Source organism: Crocodylus siamensis, chromosome 3, assembly GCF_052110815.1.
Source record: "Crocodylus siamensis isolate JL-2025a chromosome 3, ASM5211081v1, whole genome shotgun sequence".
Taxonomy (NCBI): domain Eukaryota; kingdom Metazoa; phylum Chordata; order Crocodylia; family Crocodylidae; genus Crocodylus; species Crocodylus siamensis.
This window is the reverse complement of record NC_143397.1, coordinates 187212593-187231672: the sequence shown is the minus strand read 5'-3', so window position 1 is coordinate 187231672 and position 19080 is coordinate 187212593.

Here is a 19080-nt window from a genome sequence, read left to right as displayed (position 1 = left end):
ACTTTCAACACAGAATTAATCTTTGACTCTTATACAAATAGTTTCTATGGTACTGTTGTAATGTAAACAAATGAGGGGGCGCAAAAAAACACCTTGCATTACTTGATTGCTCTTGAAGTGATTTCTTGTCCTTATGTGACCTGAAACATGTGGTTACAAAGCTATAGAAATCCAAATGATCATATTTGTTTGATATGAAATGAAAAAAATAGTTAAATTGAAAGTTTAACATCATGAAATTCAAAATCCCAAGCGGTATATAAACATTAAAAGAAACTTTGGACTGCTAATCCTAGGAAATGAGTTTTATGGATTGAATTCAACAAGGCTTCAGAAATGGTTCCATCTGCTGCCTAGCAGCTGGTGAAAGGATAAATTTAATTCATTAATTCATTTGGAAAAAGGGATCCAAGTAGTGAAGACTTCATTGCTCATAAAGTACATAGGTGGAAATCAAAACTGAAATTTGGTCCAATTGATCATCTTTGATAACGAGGATACTTTTCTTCACTATTTTTATAATTATCTTGACCACAGAGTTAGCAGTAAGTTGTGTTATGCTGGTGAGCAGTACTTCCATTTCTGAATAACTCCAGAGTAGTTACAAAAACAGTCCTGCATCTGAATGGAACATTCTGTGGGTTAGAAGTTACAGTATATTTAAAAGAGGTTTTAAAGTCTGGACTGTTTCTGACATTAATATTAGTATGTTTTTATATACATTTGTCATAGTTTTTTAATACACTGTGAAATAGTGCAAATCAAGTCAACTTCATATTTCTAGGTTATCACAAAATAACCACAATCAAAATTCAGAGGTGAGAAGTCATCCAAAAACAGAATGTCAAGCATAAGATGTTTCTTTCGCCTTCTCTCTCTCCCAGCGAAAACCTTTGTCTTTGTTTCTCTTCCCTTCTTCCTCTCTGTCTCTTCTCTTGTTATCTTCATGTAATAAATATTTTTAAAGTTCTACCAAGGTAATAGGGGAAAAACGTAACATGCTAATGATTGCCATGCGCTAACAATTGTGAAGAAGAGAGGGCCCAAAAAGCAGAATGAATTTGATGAATGGTTAAAAAACATCTCATTTTAGTTCTAACTCTTGCTATAAAGTTATCTGAGCTATTTAAATCTCCAGGACATGAAAAGTTGTTCTAAATGTTTTCTTCACCCTTTTCTAGTTTAAACCAAACAAACTTATCTGAACTTTTAGCTTTAGGAATAACTAAGTAGTCTTTGACAAAATGCTCCTTCATATTTTACCGGGCACACAGGTAAGTATGGCCTTCATTACTTGCTGATACCTGAGATAAACTTTATATGTTGGAGCCCTTTAAAATATGTGCCAGTGCCTATTTTGAATGCTTCTGCTTGAGATAGTGATTTCATGAATGATATTTGGCTTTTCCTGTCTCTTCTTTAGCCCATAGCTCACTGTGGTGGGTTTGTTGGATTTACTATAAAGGTTCTGTTCGCACCCTGTGGGTTGGGTTAAGAATTAGGATTTATGCATTTACTTCTACTGTTGCATTGTTTATACAGCTTTGGTTTAGTTTTGATCCCTTTTTTTTTTGCCTTTGAGGCTCTTCCACAGTGTCAGCTGCTGACTGATAGTAGGAGAACGGCCTCGTGGTGTGAATGAAAGGGACCTAGCGGTTGGTAAACAGAGATAAGGAATAAATAGAGCACAGGCAAAAGGAGATAGTTCTGTGGGAGCCCAGATTGCCGCCAGTCTGTTCAAGTGAGATGCAGTGCCTGTCCTTTTCCCAGATTAAATTAGTGTGCGAAATCTCCAGTGACCTCCTCCCCTTCTCCCCATACTCTTTAGCCAAGCTGAACAGCCTCTGCTGTAAAGTATTCATTTTATCCAGGGACAAGTTGGACAATAGAACTCTCCCTGATACTTATGGACAGCTGTCGTCATTCAGAGGGCTTTTCAGCATTTCATTTTTCATAGGAGTTAAAAGGGTTTTTACCTTGTAACTGACGAGAGGGCAGAAATGCAGGCATGCCAGCTCGGAGGTTGCCTGCAATAAATAAATAAATACCCCCCCAAAAAAAACCTGCTAAAGGCTGCATATTTTGTGGCTGTTGCTGTTATTTAAAGGGGTTTAATTGTGATAACATGATTACACTGAAGCATGACCTGCATGGAGAAATTAACAAGCACAGACAGCAATAGGCAGGGCTCCCAAGCTTCCCTAAATTAGAGGTCACTAGTGCAAACCCTAGTGAGCATCCCCTTCCCTTCTTTGCCCTTGTTTTTGCCTAAAATCTCCAGCCATGTTATTACCTGTAAATAACTCCCAGGATATAGTAAATCCTCATGAGATACCTCTGTGGTCCTATATTTTTTTTAGTGATTTACTGCAAATATATTCAGCATTTGACTGATTAAATAGACCTTCGGCAACCTTGAGGGTCACTGTGTAGAGTATGTACATAGAAAATGCATCAGCCCATTGTACCCTGGCAGCTAATGAGATTGGTCGTTAAGTAAATGACACAAAGCCTACAAAAAAAGCTTAGCAGCTCACTAGAGTATCACAGAGTGTCCCTGCACACCACACAACGACACAAACAGTGGACTAACCTAGCCCACCCCTGCTTTATTCTACATCACTGCTTCCCTGATGTCAGCGTGAGAGGCAGAACAAAGGCTAAAAGGCACACGGTAAGTCAGTCTGACAATTATGCCCTAGGGAGAAAGTAGAGCAAATCTTAGCCTAACCACGGGGTTGAAAGTCCGTTTCTAGACAAGTAGGTCATAATGAAGAAATTTTTAAGGGAAAAAATATCTCTGGAATCAGTGTAGGTGGGGGGGGGGTTCTCTTTCCTATTCATGATCTTGCAAAAGTTTCTTTGAATTCCCAAAGTAAAGTGAAACAGAATGCTCAGTGAACTTGATGTTGCAAATTAAGATGTGGCGAAATAAATTATTCTTTGTTCCAACTGCTACACAATAAGCACCACCCCAGAGGTACCTTTAAATCTGATTAACTTTGCAGACAGAAACTTTTTTTTTACTTGTCTGTGAAAATTGAGTGAAAATCTGTGATATGTATGCATACATATTTCAGTCCATCAGCTAAATACTGTTACTTCTGGATAACTGGCTCAGTATTTAGAACCATGTAAACTAGAATAAAGCTGTTACTATAATACTAACAATAATTTGGGGGTGGGGTAGTTTCAGTGACAGCACTCAGAATTTAAATGAATTCTATCTCTCATTTGTTTTTAATTAAGCTAGAATTAAAGAAAGTTGAAAAATCCTATGCTAAAGAGTTGCACAGAATCTATTTTCTTGGTACATACAGCTAAAAATCTACCCAATTCTTTATTATAATGCTTGCTTTTTAATGTATTCTGTGATAAAATCCTCACTATCAATGAGGTTTAATATCTCTGGACCCTTTATTCTGCTGGAAAATGGCAACAGGAAGTTGCCAGAAAGTCATGTCTGCATTGCTAAAATGTTTTCTATCTGCCTTGTACTTTGTGTGCTCAAGGGATGCTAGGCTCAAGACAGTCTAAGATTATTACAAGATGCCTCTGTGAGTTAAGTTTTGAGGTTTTTTTATTCTAGAATAATGACATTTGTAGAAAAATTACTTGTACTGTATCTCCTGTCTTACAATTCCCTACAGTAATGGAGTTTAGAAATCTTCCAATATTACAATGGATTTGATTTTTTTTTAATTTGGGGGGAATTATTAAACTGGAAAAACACTTGTCATTGAATGTTGTAAAAACATGTCAGACTAATATGTTCATTTAATTAAAACTCTGTATACTTCTCAGAAGTCAGCTTAAATACATCACTTACCCAGAAATATTCTTGTTGCAGCAGGGACAACAGTAATATTATCATAGCGGACAGTAACTTAGACAAAATATGACATTATTGTTTATGGGTACAGAGCTTTGTATACAAAGATTTTTGTGTGTGTGTATGTTTGCATATACATACATATCTGCATATATTTATGCATGTTATCTGTAAGTAGTAAGGTCCACATACAAATATGTAATGTTTATAATATATTAAGAATCAATGCATATTAAATAACAGATGATGTCGATTATCCAAATCTGTTTTTGCATTTTCGAATATCTTAGAAAATTTGGTGAGGGCAGCAAGGAAAGATGTGAGTAAGCTTAAGTAAGTAAATTTGGTATTTTTAATCTTTTTCACCATATGTTATTAGGTGTTTTTATTTTGGCTGCGTGTATTCCTTATGTTACTCCAAAAACAAGAAAAATGCTTGCTTCCTCTGATAAGTAATAGAATGTATAGGTGATGACTAGATTTTATGTCTGCACAGAGTTGCTAAACTAAGAAGTTATGATGCAGTTTGTTGTAGAACTTTGCTAGTTCCTATGAAGTTTATAAGTCATTTTACCAAATGGAATTTGAGTTCTTTAAGTTGAGGTGTATCTTTAAAAAAAAGAATATAGTTCCATCATGCAGGCTATATTTATAACTGGATCAGAGGATGAAGGGCAGTAAATGCCACAGCCTCTGCCACAATACTAAGCAAGTTTAGCAGACATCATTGTACATTATCCTTACAAACTATAAGGCACAGTGATTACAAACTGTGGCACAGTGATTTCACAAGAACAATGTATAGTGCATTGCTGTAGTACTACAAACAAAATAATACATTAATCTTACTGAGCTACATTGGTTTAAAGTTTTAATGGCTCTCCATCATTTCATTCCTTTTTCCTCAGGTTGGTATGGTTTGTTTGTTTTTTATCTAGCTAATAAAATAGCTTAGCCAAAAGTTATTTCTCATATGCTAATTAAAGTGTTCACTGAAAAGCTCCTGTTAATCAAATAAGCATGTTTTAAAATAGTGTTTTGATAAAGTAGCATAAGTTTTTTGGCCCATACTTTTAATAAAAGGCCCATTCATTTTCTTATAATCTCATATGCACCATCTTACCTGAGATACTGTACGGCCTAACATATTTAACTACTTTTAACTCAAGCCTTCCTATATTTTTAATTTTTGAGAGCAATGATTCCAAAACTCGTATTTCCAAAGCTTGTATTTTGAAGAACCCAGCCTCTTCAAGGTTACAAACAACATTTCTCAGGCCTAATTGCAGCACATAAGCATGTAGTATGACATACGATGTATTGTATAACATGCGTAGTAAACTTTGTCCTAACGGACCCGGATCTGATTGGAATCTCTGAGCCAAAATCTGATTAGTTTTTGCCAGGCTAAGTTGAAAGTAACTCCATTTACTTCATCTGACTAAGTTTGGATTTCTACCTATGTTATTTCATATGCAGATAGTATATGTGTACTTAGTTATAGATTACTATAAACTTCATAAATACAGATGGTGCTTCTCAATGCTAATTCATCAGTAATCATTGGATCATTTCAGACCAAAGATACAGTTTAATTAGTTATTAGATTTCTTTTCCTCCTCTTAACTTTTTTAGCACTGAAGGAAATTATTCTGGAAGGAAAATTGCTTTTGTTCATGCTCATGGAAGTCTATTCATAAGAGATACCTTTTCCTTTCTTAATTAAGACTCTGTAGTTTATGTGGGGTTGATAACTTATCAGTAAAAAACTTAGTCTGTGATAAAAAGAAAAAAAAAACCTTTGCTTTCAGTTTTTCAGGCAGTTGATTACTTATTAAAACCTTTACACGGTGAGCACCTAGACGCATGCTTAACTTTACACAGACAAGCAGTCACTTTGAAGTCAATGGGACTGCTCACCGAAATAAAGTTAAGCAGGTGTGTCAATGTTTGGAGAATCAGGGCTTTATTAATTTGTTTAATAGATTTGGATAACATCTGTTGCATCAATCCTCAAAAGTGAATGCATACACAAACGTTTCCCTTTGCTAAGTTTTCATTTTAAAACATTTATTTGCACCTTTGTAAATTTGACCAGAAGGGCTTTTAAAACTTTTTTTTTTCCAAAGTATCTTTTAGTGTAAGAAGGTAGGGATTCTAGTTTCTTCAAAATACAGATAACTCTGGCTAGTGATAGTAAGATCTGCACCTATGAAAATCCCCTTATATAAAGAAGAAAACATACACATTCTCCCTGGGTATATATACAGCAGCTGGATTGGCACAACAAAACAGAAATGGCTCCAAAGGCACTGTTCTGGACTATCAGGTCAATAATCCTTATGCTAAGAAGGATTTACATGATACAGAGTAATGGCTCTGTCATCTTTCAAGTCAAAAATCCACTTTTTAACAACCGTCAAAACACTATTATGTACTCTTAATAGTATGGAATTCAATGAAATAAAGTGTCTTCTCAGAGTTTATGTATTTAAACAAAAATTTTAAAAATCTAGATTTAAATGTTCAAGTAAAATACATGTAAGCTGTGCTACAGTATGCATTATAAACAATCCTAGAACATCTCTAAAATATTCAATCCCTTCCTCACAAGCAAAAAGAATATATTTATTTTGGCCAAGAAGAGTAAGATCATTTGCAATTCAGAAAGTCGGCACATTTCAATTTAAGTCACTTCTTTGTGTTTGTTTTTTTAATGCTGTTGTGGTATGGCTTCTGCCCTTTTTCAAACTTAGCTTTAAAATATTTAATTTTGTTTTCCCATAAGTTAATATACATAGTTCAGATCTTACTACATAAGTAAATTGCACGATAACTAGTGAGAGAAACCCAAGATTATGATTTATAGTTTAACTTTTCCTTTAAGACACCATACCATAAAAAGGGGTTAATAATTTTTTCACAGTTTGGGGGGAAAAAATTACATTGCCCAGCAATGTGGCTTAAAGTGGCTAAATAAGCACATAAACTATGGAGAATCCTAAACTAGATAAAGTACCAGAGCACTAGAAACTCCTGATTTGGGGTATTATATTTTGCTAGCATATTAAATAGATTCAGTATGTGACATTTTCATTATTCCTCTAAATTTTTTCAAAATTAAATATCTTTTTTGAAATACAAATCTAAGGGAAATTATCCTACATATGAATGTTAGACATGCCATGAACAAAGTGCAACTGAGCACATGAATCAATACTTGGTCAAAAGGAAAAAAAGCATAATACTAAACTGTGTGGTCAAGCTGGTTCATGGAGGGCCCTTGCCATTATTTGTGAGAGAGATGGGAATGTCTGCAAAAAGGGTTAAAGAAAATGCATTCTGTTGCATCTGCTTACTAAATCCCTTACTTTAGTAGAAATTCAAATTTTGTAAAGATTATTCGTTTTATTGATGCATATAATTATAATCACAAGCCATCTGCTGATTTGGCAGGCATGGTTAAAATTCTCTAACTCTCATAACCTTTCAAGTACAGTGCCCTTGGGACTCTATTTCACTTTTATATTTTGGAAAACATGTAGGGACAAACAAGAGAGGTCATCTGCCGAAAGTCAGACCTGTAAAAAATAATAATAATAATAATAATCATGAATAGAGATCATGGTTGTGGTGTTGCTTTAATAGTAAAGAAAGTATTTTCTGTTTTATTTCTGACTTCAGGAGGGATTATATTGGTTTCCATCATGCACTTTGGGAATTTGAATTTTTTCTAGGGATTAGAGCTCTGTCCTCACACTCCTGGGACCCGAGTTCCAAGTCTAAACTAAAAGAACAAATATTATTCAGTTTGGTTGTCACAGGTGAATTAAACATATTTGACCTTGGCCTTATTTTTTTATTTTTTTTTTAGCAAAACCCATTAATTTTTGTTTGAAAATGTTTTTGTAGAACATTTTTTTTTTTTTTTGGAACTTGGTCATATTTGCCTTTCACATGGTAGCATCTACTGCATATTTAACATTAGACTTTCCTTTCACTGTAGAGCTCAAAGGACATTTTAATTTTGAGGGCTGTATACATTGATTCATAACACTGCTGTTTCATGTTCTTTGCCACTACCCCTCTGAAACACATGATTATACTTATCACTAGCCTGCCATAGGCAAGAAGTCAGATTCATTTACAAACACTTATTTTTATACTGACTATAACAAGCCTGGTTTGGGGTTTTCTTGTGTATTTCACCATGCTTAGCCCAGCTGTGTCAGACTTGACATTTGGCTTATTTGTAAGGTGTCATGCCTGGTGGCTCCTTCTACTGGGAAACATCAACTAGTGAAAAGGGATTGTCTGACAGCTGCTGTATCAGAAGCTATACAGAAAAAACTGGGTATCAGACATCAATAATAGTATGGAAGAGGTGGGATTACCTGACACTGCAGTGATGTACATTAGAGCAGTGCTTCCCAAACTTTTGCGCAGCATGGCCCCATTTGTGGGCCCATTTCCTCAATGTGACCCCATTTTCTCAGGATGGCCCCTCACTTCCAACCCACAGTCCCCCACCCCCACAATCTCATCTGCTGGTGGGACTCCATTTGGGGATCACCACCCACAGTTTGGGAACTGCTGCATTAGCGGTTGGAAACACAGGGAGCAGACTGGGAAGGGCCAGTGGATTTGTCAGTGTTAGGACACGTTCCTCAGTGTCTAAGCCAGGCAAAGAGTCCGTTACTAGAGCTCTCCTATCTAGTGCTGCCATTTTCTTACAAGAGCAAAAGGGAGGTAATTCTCCCTTCTTTAATTAGTGTATCTGAAGGCCTGTGTACAGTATACATATTGCTTTACTCCTTTGGAGGTTTGATTCTCACCCCACACCCTCATTATGAAAAACAGGAGGGAAATGCACATGTTTGAAAGTGTCTTCACAGCTGAAACTAGGGAAACAGGCCGAGAGTAGCTCTGGTTTATTTCACAACCAATTAAGTATGACATCTGTTGAAAGTCAGGAAGTAAGTCTCCCTCCCCCCTGTTCATATACTTACTTAAGCTGTCAGTCTTTTATTTGGACATAATGAATTTCATTTGAGGACTTAATTTCTGAAGCATGAATCTTCCAAATAGGTAGAACAAGATTGAAAAGGCCAAATTTTCAATGCAAAGCTCATTGAGTATGCACGACTCCACTTTTGCTAACACAACTTGAGTAACTGATTGTAGAAATACTTCTTTGCATACATGGTTGGTTACCTAACTCATAAATTCAGGTCTGTGGGGAACAAAACAGCATTTTTGGACGTGAACAAATTTTGGGGAAACCAACTTTCAAACATTTCTCTTCCGGCTGCCACCTCCCATAGGTCAGGAATAGTTAGTTGCAAGGAGGATAAACCATATTTTGCCTTTCCTCTCTTTTACTGTCAAAAACCTGACACTAGTCTCCATCCCTTAACCAGAAGAAGGCAAGTGCTCTTAGGGGTGATGATATATATTTAAAATACACCGGGATAGTCATCACTGACATCAGGGCTTACAGATAGATAGTAATCCATAATCACACAAGAAATATGCTCAGTTTAGTTTAAATAACAAACTTAAACTTGAGTGGGCCAGTGCAGGTAAATTAAAGGCATAACTCATTGTAACAGGGAACTGTAGCCCTGTTACCAGAAAGCAGGCCAGCCCCTTTAAGACCCGAACTTTCTGGGCACAGTCTGTTGGCAGGGTAGGGGTTAAAAGCTGAGCCCTGCTGCCTGGTCAGGTGATGGGAAGAGGGCAGACTAGAACTCTAAGAAACCCAGGCTGAGCTGGCTAAAGGGGCTTGGCTGTAGATAGGGTAGACTACTGATGGCTCCCGGAGAAGCTGTGGCAGCCCCACAAGAAGGAGCACAGCAGACAGTAGGAAGCAGAAGCATAGAGCCATGGAAAACGTGAGCTGGCAGACTGCCTTCCTTAACTTTATTCTGATTATAGCCAAGGGACTCATTGTTTGTGTCTGATTAGTAATCTGGTGGCTTGTGGTTGAGGCTGTAGAAAAGGAGGAAGCCTCATTAGCACCATGGGGTGCAGTCATAAAGGGCAAAAGAGCCCAGTGCCCTAGTGGGTGCACCTGTGCAGGGCCAGGGACCTAGAGCTGATTGTGGGAAGATAGGACTTTGAAGCTGAATCCTAGTAGGTGAATCTAGACTAGTAGCCTGAGCTATAAGAAAGGGGCCAAGCCTGAGAAGGCAAAGGGCCCAATAACTCGGGGCCCAGGGGTGCAGTGTGAAAGGGGGCCAGAAGGTCTGGTGCCGTAGTGAACAAAAAAGGAGGGCCATGGGCCCAGAGAGTATTAAGGAGCTAGAGCCTGAGAGTCAAACCCTATCTGGTGGGTTTAGGATGGTAGGCCTAACTAGAGAAAGATGGGGTGAAAAGCCCATGCAGGCTGAGAACCCAAACATAGAAGTACAAACAACATCTGTGAGACATGGGGTATGTATAGGGATGGTTGGAGCATGCAAGGACAGCCCTAGTCATCAGGGCATACCATAGAGTCTCCCACTTGTAAAACAACTAAACAAAATTTACGTCAACATGTGGCAGGTGAGTAAAGGCAGGCTACAGAACAAAATACAGGAGTGAAGTATTAAAGGACTTCAACGGTGCCCCTCACAGACCACTAGAATGCCACTGGGGATGGCAACCTGTTACACTCATGCCAACAGACAACATTTCTCTTACATCAAAGTGCATTCACAGTAGAAGGCTTACACTCCTAAGTAAAATTTATATTCAGTAAATTATTGTACGGTACAAGAATGAAAAAAATGGCATGTCTTTCTGTAGTGTCACTCTTGAAATATTTACAGATTATATCAGCCCATGCTTAATTTTTAAACTCAGTGTTATGTTGGAGTTAATTCCTACACATCTTATTGGGGAACTCTTTTTTTTATCCTTTTGGGTACTATCTCTTGATGGGTATTGACTAATCTTGTTAGGACTTGTCTAATAAAATTTTACCAATCTTTACTCATTTCCCATTTACTATGAACTCACTCTCCTAATTTCCAAGGCATCCAACCGCTTTCTATTTCTACCTGGAGCTCTCTTGAGCTCTGACAAACCTGGTTTCTTATCATTCTCTTACTTTCCCCCTTTGGTGTGATGCCACTTCACTAGCTTATGAAGATAGTCTCTCTACTTCTGCTTAACCACTCCCAGTTTTTGTCTTTATTTTGAAATACAGCTCAATGCCACAAAGTGTATGCTTTTTATAAACCATAAACTGTTACTCAAATAATAGCTATTGGATTAACTCCTCTTATATAAACTTCATCAAATAAAACCTCAACTCCCATAACTATTATAAATCCTTTATATTTTTCCTTATTTCTTGTCACTACAGATTCCCACACCTTGTTGCAATAAGACAGTTATGTGAATGATGCATTACAAACTTAGGTGAGACATTTCTCCTCATATCTACATAGTAGTGCTGAACACCTCTCATTGATACAGATCAGAGAAGAATACCAAGGATTAGGATCATCAAGGAAGTATGTCTTTGAATTGCAGTTCTCAGAAGAGTAGACAGGAATTAAACACCTTGTTTTGTGTTTATAATTTTGGGATTTTCCCTCAGAAAATGTATCCTGGCCCAGTAATTAGATTATAAAAAATGAAAATGACCACAAACAGATTAAAATATCACATCCGTATCCATCACAACAGTATGTGGTAGGAATACCAAAATAAAATCAGGTAGAAAAACTGGCAGTCCTAAAATTTAAGTATTAGTGGCAGGCTGTTCTGGTAAAAGTGTCCTCGTATCTGGAATATATTTCTCCCTTTACTCCCGTATAGCCTCCCTTACTGCCTTTACTCCCCTTCTCCCCTACTCCCCTTCTCCCTTTACTCCCCTATAGCCTCAAGTTATGGATCTTCAAAAAATGGTGCAAGGTTCATCTCTTATTAGGCTGTTAGGAAAGTAAATTAGAGGAATGGGTGAGTTGAGTGTTTTCTTTTTTCTATGTGCTCTTTTTTAATGTGTCAGTCTGTCTTATGAAAGTCCTGTAGGATGTTGCATTCTAAGACTTCACCCATTGAGAATATTATAGATATCAAAATCATTTGGAAAATATAGCACATATTAATTCTGATATGGTATTTATCACCTTGAGGATAATCTAGGGAAGCGAGGAATATACTTAATACACCAGTGTGGCCCTCAGTGTTATATGGTCTGTATGATGCCATGGAAATGAGTTCGAGCATCCATTGAGGTATTGTAATGCATACCAAGCCTCTAGCTGAGGCGGACTGGGTCTGAAAACAGGATGTTGTGGCCCTCTCCCTGACACTTCATCCACCTCTCCCGATTCATTCTGAGATAATGACAGAACAAAAATCCTACACTCAGGTTTTGCACAATCTTCTCCTGTAGTTTATACTTACTTGCCAACAGTTCATTTTAGGAAGCATCCAGTGATTTCTATATTTTTATGACATAGTCATGTATCTGGGAACTGAGATTTTTTACAGTTTTAGTGAACTACAGATCCACGCCAACAGATTCACTTCTTCCCCGTGCTTTTCTCTGAGTTTCTGCTTTAACAAAATCAAACATAGATCATTTTTTCTGTCAAAATCAAGATGTTTCTTGACTGCTTTCCTCAGGATATGCCTTCCCCATATAGATTCTGACATTGGTTGCCATTGAAAAGAAACTTTTAAAATTATAATATCCAGGGTATGATAGACCAATGTCTAGCTTCTTTAAAATAACATTTGAAAGGAATTCACATTAGTCTTGAACGAGGGTGGACCTGAAGGTGGAGGGGAGGCAGTGATGCAGTCTCACTGCCATTTGAGACTTTACCATGAGAGCAGCAGCTGGGAACTTTTTTCAAGTCAGGCAAGAATTCACCTCCTCTGTTCTCCATGGTCAGTGGCACGTCCCCACCTCTCCCTTCCCATTTCCCCCTCATCCCTTGCCCCTGATTCATGCCCTGAGTGAGGGGAGCTCCAGACCTCCTCCTGTTCTGCTTCACCTGGGCTGCATGGAAAGTGGGGTTCAGCCAGAGATGGCAGCAAAAGCAGGATAGTTCTTCCCTGCCTGGTCCCCGGTGTTCCCAACCCACCTAGGAGTAGGCTCAGAGAGTGGACATCCACTTCCTGCTGCTGCTGTTGCTGCCATTGTCCCCAAATGAGTCTGGCTCCTCATGTCACCTGGCTGGAGTGGGGCAGGACCAGCTCTGGGGCATGAGACAGCAGCAGAGGCAGGTAAGAGAGGGGAGGAATGAGAGGACAGTAGTTATGCTGCTAAGCATTAGGGGAAAGAGAGGTGCTGAGAGGGGTGTTAGCGGAGATTTTTACTTGCTTTGGGGGCTTACAAAAGTCCCTGGCTAATGCTCCTCTGGCATGATCTACTTGTCATGGCGGAGTGGAGGGAAGCTGGAAACAAGCATGCCACCACACCTGGATCTGCCCAAGGTCCTGTACATTGTAGGCATTATATAAGAAATAATACCATGCAAGCATTTCTCCATTTTTTTTATAATACTTGTAATATTTCCTGTCCTTCATATGTACAAATCAAATGTTTGTGGTAATTTTTAAATTGTAAAAAGTAATTGAAACTTTTAAATGGTGACCTCTGTAGGTGTCATACTGTTTCTTATCTCTAAAGCCCCTCTGTTAAAGTAGGCTTATGAAATTAGTAGCACTTCACAGAAGCCAACTACCCATTATGCACAAAATGGACACCCATCTTGATCCTTTGTCCAGTAAAGTGCTGACAAGGGTTACTATTATCAGTCCCCAAACAAGAGTAAAAAGTTATGAATACTTACTTTAATTTAGTCTTTATAGTCAATTAATATTATTCTGGCCATATACCAAGAACAGATCAGTCAAAGAGGAGATACTACTTTCATGCCACTTTCATATAGATATATAATATCCAGCCTTTAGGGGTGGAGGTTGAAAAGAACAGAAAACTGGATCTTTCAGGTTCTGATATCAGTACTCAAGATGCTGTATTACCCTCAGCTAAAAAATACTTTTTCCAATTACAAAATTCTCCTTAAAAAGGGTATGACAACATCAGAAAAAGGTTAATGAAAGCCTAAAATCATCATACTCATAGCTTTGGCCACAGTGGTAAAATACATTCTCTCCCTAACACATTATTGCACACAGAACTGGCTGTGCTTGTAGTTACTATAATACCCTATAAAGGAGTTTTACAATGTAATGTACCGGCACATTCCAAATAATCATTCAGAAAACCATTGAGGGTAGTCAAGTTAGGTGGGTATACAAATCTGAACATTCTAAAATAAAGTTTTGAGGAATTCACAATTAAAAAAAAACCAAATGAACAAGAATACTTTATCTTAGCTTTTTATAATCCTTGACCTTTTTTCAGGTCCATTGGCTGAATGACTGACCTTGGGAACATTGGTATCTTCTAAAAGTAGAGATGTTTCCATAAAAAGAGATATGAAATGTAATTTGGTTATTTTTAATAAACTTTGCAAATTCTTTGCACAACAAATATCACCAATATGTAAACATGGCTCTAGCTACTGTGTTTGTCCACAGCTAGAGCTACAGACGAACACAGTGTAGTTGTGTGATGACAGGAACAGCTGACTCATTAGTAGAGAGCAGTGAAAGGTAATTAACCCTGGGAAAAGTACAGCTGCCATGCGAGCTGTTCCTTTCTGTAGGATCTGATTAGAAATTAGTGTTAAACCACTGATTCTTTAAAAAAATGTCATTGATAATTCACTTTCACTCTCAGGTGTGGCCCCCAAAAGGGGCCCAGAATGGTATTAATGTTCAAAGGTCTTCAATCTAAAAAGGCATTTCAGAGATCAGTACACACCTGTTTGGGTGTTGCTCATGGTTTTTTTTAATTATGAACATTACCATATTTTTTAATATTATTAGGATATCCTCGAGATCAACAGACAATAAGTAGTATGTATAGTATAAATATTTTAGAAAACTGTTATTTTATTTAACAGAGTCCTTAGTTAACTGATTAGTTGGTACTGTTTACTTTGGGAAATATTTCTGGTAAAAAAACCCAATACAGATTTCTCAATGTAATTTTCACATCCTTCAATAAAAAGCAAAGAATATAAGAGGGGTTGTGGCATGAACACAAAAGCCAGCCCCTCCCACTCTTCTTTTTCCTGCAAATATCTTGGGATTTGAAGTGCCAACAGAAGAGACAGAGCCTTTGATTTAATATGACATCCAAACAACAGGCTGGCCTGTTACGTACAGTAACATATTCAGACTCCTGATTCCAGATTCAGGACTTTTAACCAAGAATAAAATAACTATCAACTGAAGTAGCATTTCATAAAGCATTTGTTTCATAAAGTATTTTGTACATGTGCTATTAAATCTCAAAGAGCACCATGTTGGTTGAAGTTATATTTCTAAAGAGTTGCTTATAATTTTAGATCATAAGATTTTCAGGGCAAGAATTGTATCTTCATGCACTCATGTGGGTAGCCTGAAGTACAATGTGACTGATATCAGCAAATTAAAAAATCCAAACTTTTGAGCACATTATTCCTATTAACTTTAGTGGGGCCAAGATTATCTTGGGAGCCTGAATGAAAACTGTGTTGAATCACAACTGTTGAGAAGGCACAAAGACAATTTTTTATTCATATATTTTACTGCCTTAAGTAATAGTCTGCACAAAAAAACCCTGAGTTTTACATGGCACTATGACTGTTGCAACACTGGCATAATACAGTAATATAGTATTTAGAGTAAGGATGCTTCTAAAACACCATATTTTCATTCAATCTCATAATTAAGTTTGGAGCTGTCTTCTTACATTGTCTGTTACTCTCTTGTCTACAGAATTCTTTCCCTTAGAAGTTTAGTTTCTTTTAAAATAAACATAATACTTATGTATGTATAATACTTCAATTCAAAATTACCCCCAGGGAAAATAGTTTATACATAAATATAGCATTTCCATCAATAAGAAGGAAAAATATATAAACCAGAAGAAAGAATGATTTGCGAAGAGATTTTTTTTTATATAGTAGGAAGGCATGTAAGTCATCACCCCAACATCTTTTTACAGGTGGTATGTGTCTGAGTATAGGTATAGCTGAACTATTACATGATGTCTGTCAAAAAGTAGCAACATTTCAAATGAACTTTTAATGTATTATATGTTCCTAACTACTCATTTTTCTCAGAAATATTAGTCATAATTGTTTTTCTTGGGAAAATTTATAATCAGCTCCCCTCCCCCCCCCCATTTTTTAGGGAAATAAACAATACAATACTAGTGAGCTAGTAGGAAACCAAAACACCAACATGCTGTTAAATAGCTGAATGGATGATGTTTATAAAAATACTTAGCACCTATATAGCATACTTCATTCATGGAAGTAAATAGCAATTTCCAAAATGGAATTAGTGTCATTATCTGTCTTTTTTAATGAAAGGTTAAATGAGGCAGAAAAGGTCACTGAAGATGTCTGTGGCAGATCCGCCCCCCCCCCCCCAGCTGCAAGTTTTCCTGACTCCTCCAGTTTTATGCCCTGTCCACCTAACCATGGTGTCTCCTTCATATATGACCACACAGAGATGTGGTGCTGGGGTACCCCAAAGTGCCACAGAGACTGTTTAGCCCGCCTCCAGAGGATAAGGGGAATCCCAATGTGACATAGAGTTGATGTAGTAGCTTTGCATCATTTTTCTCCTGGCTCCTGTTAAATATTTCTATATTTAATCTATTTAGTCTTTACTTTTGTGCATGTGTGTGTGTTCATCAGAAAGTCATTGTCCAATATGGCTTATGTTTGAAAATGACCAGAAGACCATAAATTAATTAGCACTACTTTCTTATAAGAAAGGAGTTACTTTATATGAATTATTTTTTTGAATGTACAACAATAAACATTTAAAAAGTGATGTTTACATGGACAGACTCTAATCTCCTCTGCTGTGGACAGAAAAACAGTTACACCACTTTGTAGAGGGGAAGGAGAAAAACAAGGGGTGACAGAACTTGCATGTAAACAGTATCTGTTTCATCTGTCTGCTCCTAACCCACAGTAAGTGAAGTTGAAACATAAAAATTTACTTCCTGTTTTATTCAGTGGCAAATGACTGTGGTTTAGCTTTTATTAACTGTGGAACGTGAGCCAGCAGATGAACTGCATCTCTTCAACTGAATCAACTTATGGGAGTTCCAAAGGAGCAGGCCCCTCACCTCTTTAACAGTGTCATATTTTGGCTCTCTGTCCATACCCGAACCCTTCTTCAGTGGACCCTATACAGTAGTGGTGTGCATATGCAAGTGTCCTTGGAATCCATCAATTTCCACTGAGTTTAAGATGAATTTCATGTGTGCAAGGATGACAGAAATGGACCTTAAATCCATTTCTAAGCTAAAAGGTTCCTTATTTGGGCCTGTTTCCTCAGCTGAATTGGTACTATACCCATGTAACAGAAATATTTTAAAGCATGTTTAGGTTAGAGTTTGTGTATTAAATATAACATTGTGTGGCATCAGGCATTTTGCTTTTGGCTAAGCCATGCACGTGCTAAGGACCTCCTTCATAGCATCATGGAGAAATACAGCTGAAGACAAATGTAGCCCGACCTCCTGCTCAAGGAAGGACCATCGCTGTCTTAAAACACTCCAAGAAATATTTGTCTAGCCTGCAATTAAAAACTTCTGGTGGCAGAAGTTTCATTCTTTCTTATACATCATGTTTTCTTGACCATGTTGATAATTTTTATTGCTCTTTGAACTTCACCAATTTGTCCACATCTTTTTTTAAACTGTGATACCCAAACCTGGACACAGTACTCGGTAAGGCCTCACTAATACTGAATAGAATGCAAGAATCACATTGTGACTTGTATATGATATTTCAATTCTTCTTAAAATAATTAAGTTTTCCACACTCATCATCTTCAAGCATAGAGGATTAAAATGAAAAAAAAACAAAAAACCCACCTCTGTTTTCAGAATCAATGACTCATGCTTTTGAATTATTTCTGAAAAATTGCTCTGAAATCATAAGATTGTTATGGTGTAGTTTTACTTAAAATAATGCATATCATCCTAACATAAGCCTTGAAGTTAAGTGGTTACTTTAATGAAACATAGTTACCATAGCTACCACAGAAGAACAGAGAGTAACTTTTAGTTCTTTTGAAGATATGAAGTAGTTTAAAAAGAGGAAAAGGAATAAACAAGTATGCATAAGTTTACTATTCAGTGTTTTATGCTTGATCAATCTAAAAAGAAGAAAAAGTCTTGATAGACTAGGGCATTAACATTTTCCAGGTGAAATCCAAAATTGCCCATCAACAAATGCAAAAACACATTTTAACTTTTCACTTTGTGCATTTTCCTCTGCCTTCTGAGAATGAGAGTAAGAGGATTTTTCTAAGGCTCTACTTTCAGCATTTTGTTAATAAATCACATCTTGCCATTATTTTCCTTGTTAAAAAATAGCATCTTAAGGGCAGTAATGCATTGCTAAACATGGCAACTCATGAAATCTAAGGTCTAACTTTGTTAGTCATTATAATAAACATTCTTTTCTTAAAGGTCTAATGGGAGGGAAATGGGAATTTATCATAGTGAAGATGTTGTCTTCTGCCAGCTTCATTGTTTTTCGGTTTAGCATTGAGATGTGCTCTCTCCCTGAAGTGTTAATGGAGGTCACTGTTGTTGCTCTCGTTTACGATGCCTAACCAAAGGAGTTCTTACATAGTTGACTGTTGAGAAACAAAATGATGTACTTTCCAGTATATCACCTTCAGCTTATAAGCCTCTAAAGCAGCAGTGATTAACAGGACTTTTACAAAGTTTCTGTGTAGTTACAAGGACAGCTTCAATCTTCTGTCATTTTTTTGCATTAGCTATGATTATGCTTTTACCACCAAAATGCATTTATTTTAAAGGTAACAATACAGACTCAGAGAATAGCTTATGTTTCATCTATATTTATCAGCACTCACTGTACATTTGTGTCTTCATTACCAGGAAATATTAAGGGACATTGTGCCATCTATTCCTGTTTACAGTTTATTATGCAGAGATAGGAAACACTTAGCATGTAAAATGAATGTAGAAATTATTCCTGGATAGAAACACGGACATTTCCCACTCGTTGGCTCTTTCTCCTCCATCACCGGATCAGAGTGTAATTGTCAGTAATCAGGCCTGCTTGCTGCTGATAAAACCACTCTGAATGCTAGCAGCCTTCTTTGTGTGATGACTCAATTATTCCAGA